The sequence below is a fragment of the Amblyomma maculatum genome, chromosome 3 (genome assembly GCF_055883805.1).
Source record: "Amblyomma maculatum isolate TAMU_Amacu chromosome 3, ASM5588380v1, whole genome shotgun sequence".
NCBI classification, from domain to species: Eukaryota; Metazoa; Arthropoda; class Arachnida; order Ixodida; family Ixodidae; genus Amblyomma; species Amblyomma maculatum.
In genome coordinates this window covers 105,475,909-105,483,442 of record NC_139346.1, presented here as the reverse complement: position 1 = coordinate 105,483,442, position 7,534 = coordinate 105,475,909, and the positions used below count along the sequence as shown (strand labels likewise).

At 48.3% G+C, this 7,534-nt stretch overlaps 1 pseudogene; it reads left to right on the top strand.

Annotated features, from left to right (window-relative positions):
• The first annotated feature begins 2,074 nt into the window (after positions 1 to 2,074).
• Positions 2,075 to 4,799, top strand: LOC146195483 (elongation factor 1-gamma pseudogene; annotated as a pseudogene).
• The last annotated feature ends 2,735 nt before the right edge of the window (positions 4,800 to 7,534 follow it).

Below are 7,534 nucleotides of genomic sequence, written 5' to 3'. Positions count from 1 at the left end.
TATATGTGGGCTGGTAGCTTATGTTCTCGCGTCATACCCTTAAAAGGTGGGCTTTAGTGTTCCCTATAATGTAGCACCTTACACTGATAGCACGTGATAGATGAATAATAAAAGCAACGGCAGAAGCTTCTTTTTCCTGCTAGCAGGAAAAAGAAGCTTCTGCCGTTGCTTTCACAACTTTACTAGGGTTACTTGAGCTAAACCACAACAAATTTTATTTGAACTTACAAAATCACGGTATATACGACAGCTTTATTGTAGGATAAGTTTCGAAACGAATTATACAAAAAAGACATGCTAATATTAAATAGAAGTTTACTGATGACAAACTTATTAGATCGGTCAAATTCCGTTTCAGGAGACGCTACTACTTGTTAAATATTACTGCTACTTCCGTGGAGACGGCTTTGTACTGCATTTTAATATATACTTGCAGGTTGCGGCTTCTCAATAGTCTCAAAAGTATCCGCTCTACTGGCCTGGACAGATGTAAAATGTGGCATTTTCAAACAATGAGAGAGGCCATCAGATTCTCCGGAAAAGAATGTGGTCAATTACCTTTACCGTGGACTCCTTCGCAGAGGCTGCTTATGAGCTTTTTTAGATCATCAGCTATGATCATTGTGAGGATGCAGGTGGTAGAACAGCTTTTCGTAGGAGCACAGTCCTCAACTTAAAGCGACGCTATACCATTCCACATGCCAATATTTGGTGTCAACTTTCTTCACAGTAGACTCTACGCATACCCAACTGTTTCCTCGAAACCTAAGAAATCTGCAGTACCTGAGAAAGTGAAACATTATTGTTCAGCTGAAAATATTCGTTTGGCACCTTCTCTAAAGCATGAGCCCAATTTTCTTTCCATCTGTCTTCAAGAAGACACTACCTCATAGTTTGAATCTGCTTAGCAATGTTTTATTGTGGCAACAAATATACATTCTATATGAATATGATAAACTGGCTTCTGACCACAGTGCTCACTACAGGCAGTGCAGATTTCTCCAGAAAGCACAATATACCTGGCTGTGCGTATTCTCAAAGCGAATAAGTGTCAACCACATTTCGACAGATCGATAAGCTGTTACATTGCACAGCCAGACATTTGTGGAATTGCCCTCGCTTTCACAATATATGTCTTCTGCAATAAAAACCAATCCTAGCTGTTTCAGAACACTTCCTCTGCTCTCACGTGTTTAATCTTGTAACGCTTTTCACATCATGGTTTAACACAACGCTACTCTGAGCAACGAACAGCACACACGAGCCAGACAGCACCGCAACTCACACCCGCTCTTCTTCGTTCTCCTCCCCCATCTCATCTTCATCAATCTGGTCATTACCATTGGCCCCTTTTTCGCAAAGGAAGTCCTTCGGGCGAATCGGATGCCACGATAATCGCACTTCTTCAAGCGGCCGAGATGGGTGACCTCAGTTTTCGCCAAACGTTGTTCACCGGCCCTAAGGCGTGCAATCCGGTAGTTCAGTTCGCTGAGTCGTTCTAGGATCACATAGGGGCCAATGCAGCGTGCTAGCTTTTTCTGGTGTAAGCAGCGCTTTCGTTTAGATTTGCAAGGCAAGACTTATTGATCTGGAAGGCAGGTGATCTGGCAATGACAGTCATCATAGCGAGCTTTCGATCAGTGTTCTGATGACAAGGTCCTCAGCTAGGCAATATGCAGTGCTTCTACAGCCAGTCAAAGAATTTACTCCCGCACGGGTTGTCGTGACTGCTAAGTTGGAGGACTTTGTCGAGGATGTGCCGAGGGGAGCGAGCGTTACAGTAGGAACGGACTGTATCCTGTGCTCCTGTGCCCTTATACCTGGCAGTGCTGAAGGTGTATTTGATGAACGGAAAAACACACTCCCAGTTTTGTGGTCCGAAGCGATGTACATTTAAAGCTTATTACTGTAAGTTTTGTTGGTGCGTTCTGTTAAACCATTTCTTTGACAGCAGTAAGGCGTTGAATGTCTGAACGAATTAGGATGTACATAAACGCTGAAGGTCTTTATTACATCGGCAGTAAACTGGCGGCCTCTATCACTTATCACCCCTCTCGGGGGACCATGTGGAAACATGACAGAATTCAGCATAAAAACGGACACTTGGTACGCTGTGGCAACGTGAAGAGCGGCTGTCTCATGTTAACGAGTAGGTTGATCCACACATATAACATTCCAACGATTGCCTTTTTTGCGAACTTGGGAAGGACCCAGAAGGTCGACTCCGAGTTTCTCAAAACGAGCTTTGGGCGGCGCCACAGCGTGAAGCATTCCGACGTTTGTGGCTCTGGCACTGAGTACAGCTGGCTACATACGGTTGAATCGTGTGGCACGTCCGCTGAGAGTAGAATCTCTCCTGTGTACGGTGTAAAGTTCTCACGGATCACAGGTGTCCCGAAACTAGATCGTCATGCATGACGCGTAAAACAGAAGTACGGAGGCGTTCAGGTACTTCCAGCAGGAACCGACGGCCGGTACTTGAAGCCGCGTTCTTGTATAGCAGATAATCCCGCGGACAAAACAGGATGAGGTTGGGTCTTAAGCAGATTTCAAGAACGTCTCCAGGTGCTTGTCGTTGTGTTGCTCTCTTCGGAAGGCGCGAGTATGAGGAAATCATTCAGATAAAGCAGCGATGTAATGATTGAAGAAAGTGCGAAAGAGACAGGCAGTCCGCACCTGCGCGCCGTCGGCCACGCCTGTATCAAATTGCATGCTCGTACTCTTGCAAGCGAAGTTCCCAGCTGTCGAGCCGACCAAACGGATCATGAAAATTGAGTAACAAGCACAGAAATTGTTTATCGGTTTCTATTACGAAATGCCATCCGTATTGGTAGCAGGTAAGTTTGCGTCAGCCGCAACGTTAGTCAGACCAAAGAAGGACGCACAAGAGCCAGACAGCACCTCAACTCACGCCCGCGTCTTCCTTGTGTTCCTTCCCCGAGCTTCTCAGCTGACATGTTCCCTGAGGCTAGGAGTGACAAGTGCAATCTTTGTGGGGCGAGAGGGACCCTCGACCACATAATATGGGAATGCCCGTATTCTCCCAGGAGGACGAATAATATAGGCTGTAGAGACACCTGGGAGACCCTGCTGCGCAGCTCGGACCCTGAGCTCCAGCTCCTACTCGTCCAACTGGCTGAAGAGGCTGCTGGGACCCAAGACCTCCCGGCCTGCCTCTGAGGCGGCGGCACCCGCCCCTTGACCTGCGTGTCGGGGGGTGGGTAGATCACCTTATCTGTTGGACATTAAAGTTTAGTCCATCCATCACCATCCATCTTGTCTGTAACAATTTGTTCTTGTTCGGATTCCTCTCCCAGATGCTCTTCCTCTGTGTGCGTAAGCATAAAACCTAGTTTTCGTTCTCCCGAATAGAATATAGTCCCTATAATAGTCCTTGAAAAGCTGTGTTGTACAGAAGAAGATTGCACCGCTTCTGCATTATAAAGGGCTTGTAGACGTTCTTGCAGCCGTCCAACTCCGTTGCCATTTAGCCGAGCATCAATATTATGTACGTAAATTCCCCTCTGTACACTTTTAGGATAGGGCCAGACGAAGTAATTTGGTCTCCTTTGAGGCATTCTTGTTGAATGTGAATCAAAATCAGAAACCAAAAAAATCTTTCGGGAGCACTGAAGAATCTGCCATAGAAACATGCGAGAGAGAGAGACAGAGAGAGAAAAAAACTTTCTATTTATCCCAGCGGATGAATGAACTCCGGCACTCTGTCGCTTGGAATGGATGGCGGAGGCCCAACTGCCTCAGACACAGGCCAGCAGACGTTGTTGGCTCGTGGCTTCCCAGGCCTGCTGCATGGCGGCTAGCTGGAGCCCGGGTTCCGAGCAGCGCAGCATGGTCTCTTCAGTGTTGCTGCTGCACATGGTACATCGCCACGGAGCACGCGAAGTAAGAGATGAAGAAAATCATTTCATACCTTAATACACACCTGCTGCTGAAGAGCTAACTGGTCAGTGAGCGCATTACTCTCGCTTCTATTGCATTATTTACTACCCTAGTGCCCTCTACTAGCTCGTCTTGGAACCTGCCTTCCGAGGTCCGTAGTGTCAAACCAATGTCGACTGTGTGTCAAACCAATATCGACCATTGGTTTGACACGCTTTCCCACCAGCCATGAATTGCAGGGGGTGCTTGGGAAATTCGAACTGTGTCAGAACATGGCCCAGTTGTACGCAGCTTTCTCCGCTGAGGTGAAAGGAGCTGGCGCATCGAAGAAGGCCGAAAGGGAGCCATACCAAGAGAGGAGCCGAAGCCTAGGGCGGCCCCAGAATTCGGGGACGACTTGAAAGTACCGTTACATTAGCCTCCCAAGAAAGATCCCCTTTGAAGCTTTCCCCAAGAGAACGTTCTACATTAACGACTTCAAGCGCCGGTACTCCAGTGAGAGTGAGACAGTATCAGTCTCATACTTCTTGGAGAAATTTGATAATGACCCCCACAGCATCTTTTACTGCGAGTAAAAGTATCTAGATGAGTTTAGCCAGGTATACATGAGCTGTAACCTCATCTCTCGGATGTTTCAGCGCTTCGACAAGATGCGTATGCACGCTTTTGCTAGTGTCATTCTTTTTGGTGAGGATGACAACAGTACTTTCTCTGTCACCTGGGTTTGGAGGGGACATGAGGTAGCGTTTAAGCACTCAGAAGATTGGCAGGTTCACTACGAGTCATATGACTGGAAGAAGCTGGATCTTGAAACATCTGCAAAAAAGAAGCTGGTAGATGAACACCTCAATTGGGATGGCGATTCGCTCTTGCCGAGCATTACATTTTTGCCGGACTAGGCCACGTCTATTAGGGACGAGCTTCGGATACAATCAACGGAATCCGTGTGACAATCACGTTCGTTGCACATGGGCTTGACTGTACTAATCGGCTACCAGTCTAAAACTTGGAACTAGATGCATAACTGTAACAGTTAAAACAGTTAAGAATCCGAAAATAATATGTTAATAGGCTTGCGAGCTAACAATATACTACTGTTTTAGATGCCTGTCAAATCTAGTAGAGTTGCGCCGCCAGAAAATCTTCGTATCTCAAAACCCTACATTTAACCAATTCAACACTTCTCGGACGGCTTCCTCAGAACACCCGGTATAAGAATGTGCCAGCGCTCAAGAATTAGTTTCCTGCATCAAGTTGATCGAAACATAGAGAACACATTTGCACAGAGACGCTGAACAGAGCCCGTGAAACGCCCAAGTAGGCAATCGCCTGTAACACAGTCCACCCGACAATCGCCCATTAAACGCTAAATCATGCAATATTGCTTCTCCAGCCCTCTCAGCCGTTGATGCCAATCATTAAGCATTGTCTTTATAGCTCAGCACATTAACCTTAGCAGTGCAAAGTTTCTACAGGTTATCACATTTTCCTTTCACTATCACTGCGCCCTTCTCCCACACAAGTCGCTCTCATTTCATTTTAATCAGCTGAACCGGGTGATTCTTCAGTCACAAAAAATCGCGTTTATAATGCATCCTTAGCCTTAAGGGAAGCTCGAAGAGGACTTGTCCGAAGATGGCGGAAGCAACGACACAATCACAAGCTACGGAAACGTATAGCGGAAATTACAATTGCGGCAGAGCGCTATGCGGAAGAGCTCACGAGTTCCAACTGGCACAGGCTCTGGACAAGGCTGCACGGAACACTCGGAAAGGCCAAAACGTGGTCACTCCTCCGAGGCCTTCTCGAACCATTCAAAACCAGAGAGGAAACCTCTAAAGCGGTTGCCAAACTCCTCCATAAGGAAGCGAAAGATAGCACTGCACTGCTGCATGCCCTGAAGGCGCGCTATATACTGACGGGGCCCAGACCGCAATATAGAGACTACCCTCATCAAAATGAGTATTCACCCCTGGACGAGGACATCACGGAATCAGAGGTTTGAACAGTACTCGCGAGCCTGAGAAGGAGCACTGCCGCTGGGGCGGAAGGTATTACATATAAGATGCTCCATAACCTTGACGACAAATCAATAACTGCCTTGACCAGTTATTATAAAGACGTATGGAAGACCGGTACACTCCCGCAAGAATGGCGTCATGCTGACATAAATTTAATTCCGAAACCAGGCAAGCAGCTCGCCCTTCAGAATATTCGACCAATATCCTTGACGTCGTGTGTTGGGAAACTGATGGAGCATGTAATGCTCTGGCGGATGCACCCACACTTGGAAACCAACATCTTCTTCACTGACACCATGTTCAGGTTCCGGCCGCATCTCTCTACTCAGGATGTTCACCTTCAGCTTAAAGAGGAAGTGATAGATCATCCCGGCAGGACCCAGGCCCGTGCTGTCTTGGCCTTAGACCTGAAGGGGGCCTCTGACAACATGTCGCACGATGCCATCTTGGAGGGACTAGCGAGTTCACATTGTGGTCAACGTACTTATGATTACGTTAGGGCTTTCCTCATGGCTCGAACTGCTACCCTGGGTATCGGAGACGTACGCTCTGAACCGATACGTCTCACTGGTCGAGGCACCCCACAGGGTTCGGTGTTGTCGCCCACATTGTTCAACGTGGCGATGGCAGGACTTCCTCCGCTGCTGTCAAGAATTCCTGATCTGCATCATGCGCTCTATGCTGACGACATCACGTTGTGGATCACCAAAGGATCTGACGGCCACATCCAAGACAGCCTTCAAGAAGCAATTGAGATGACACAGCAGTACGCAACTGAGCGCGGGCTTACATGCGCGGCTGAGTAATCAGAACTGCTTGTGATTCGTGCACGAGCGAGGACCCAAGTAGTCGACCGGGAAATCGACTTGCATCTCGAAGTGTACTGGACCTGTATCTGCAGAGCAACGGCAGAGCGACCTACACTATACAGCTGCTGAAGAAGCAATTCGCGCAGGTGGCGCACTTGATCCGCCGTATTTCCAACATACGTGGGGGCTCAAGGAAAGCGATACCATGCAAATCGTGCAGGCGCTATTAACCAGCGCTATGACGTTTCACGCCCCTTATCACAAGTTCAATCCAACTGAACTCAATCATCTGAACATCTTTTTACCATCGGCAGTAAAGACAGCCCTCGGACTTCCCCCGTACACCTCGATGCATCGCCTGCTTCAGCTTGGCCTCCACAACACAGCAGAAGAGCTGATAGAAGCCCAAAGGAATGGCCAGCTCACGCGCCTTCGAGACACTAGAGTGGGCCGGTCTGTTCTCCGTAGACTAGGCTACCCGGAGACGACAACACCGCTGCAACAGAGGTACCATGCCATCTCGCCCAAACTGGCAGCTAAGATCAGGGTCGCGCCAGTCCCAAAGAATATGGACCCCGCACTCCACACTGGTCGTAGGACCGCTAGAGTCAAGGCAGTCGTGCGCCAGTACCCAGGTGTCCAAACTGTTTTATATGTCGACGCGGCGAGATATCCATCGGGCACAGACGCTATGGAAATAGCTGTTACGGACGCCAACGGCTCAATTAGGATTACGGGCTCCGTTCGTGGCAGGAACTCGAGCACGACGGCTGAGGAGACTGCCATAGCGGTAGCACTCGCCTT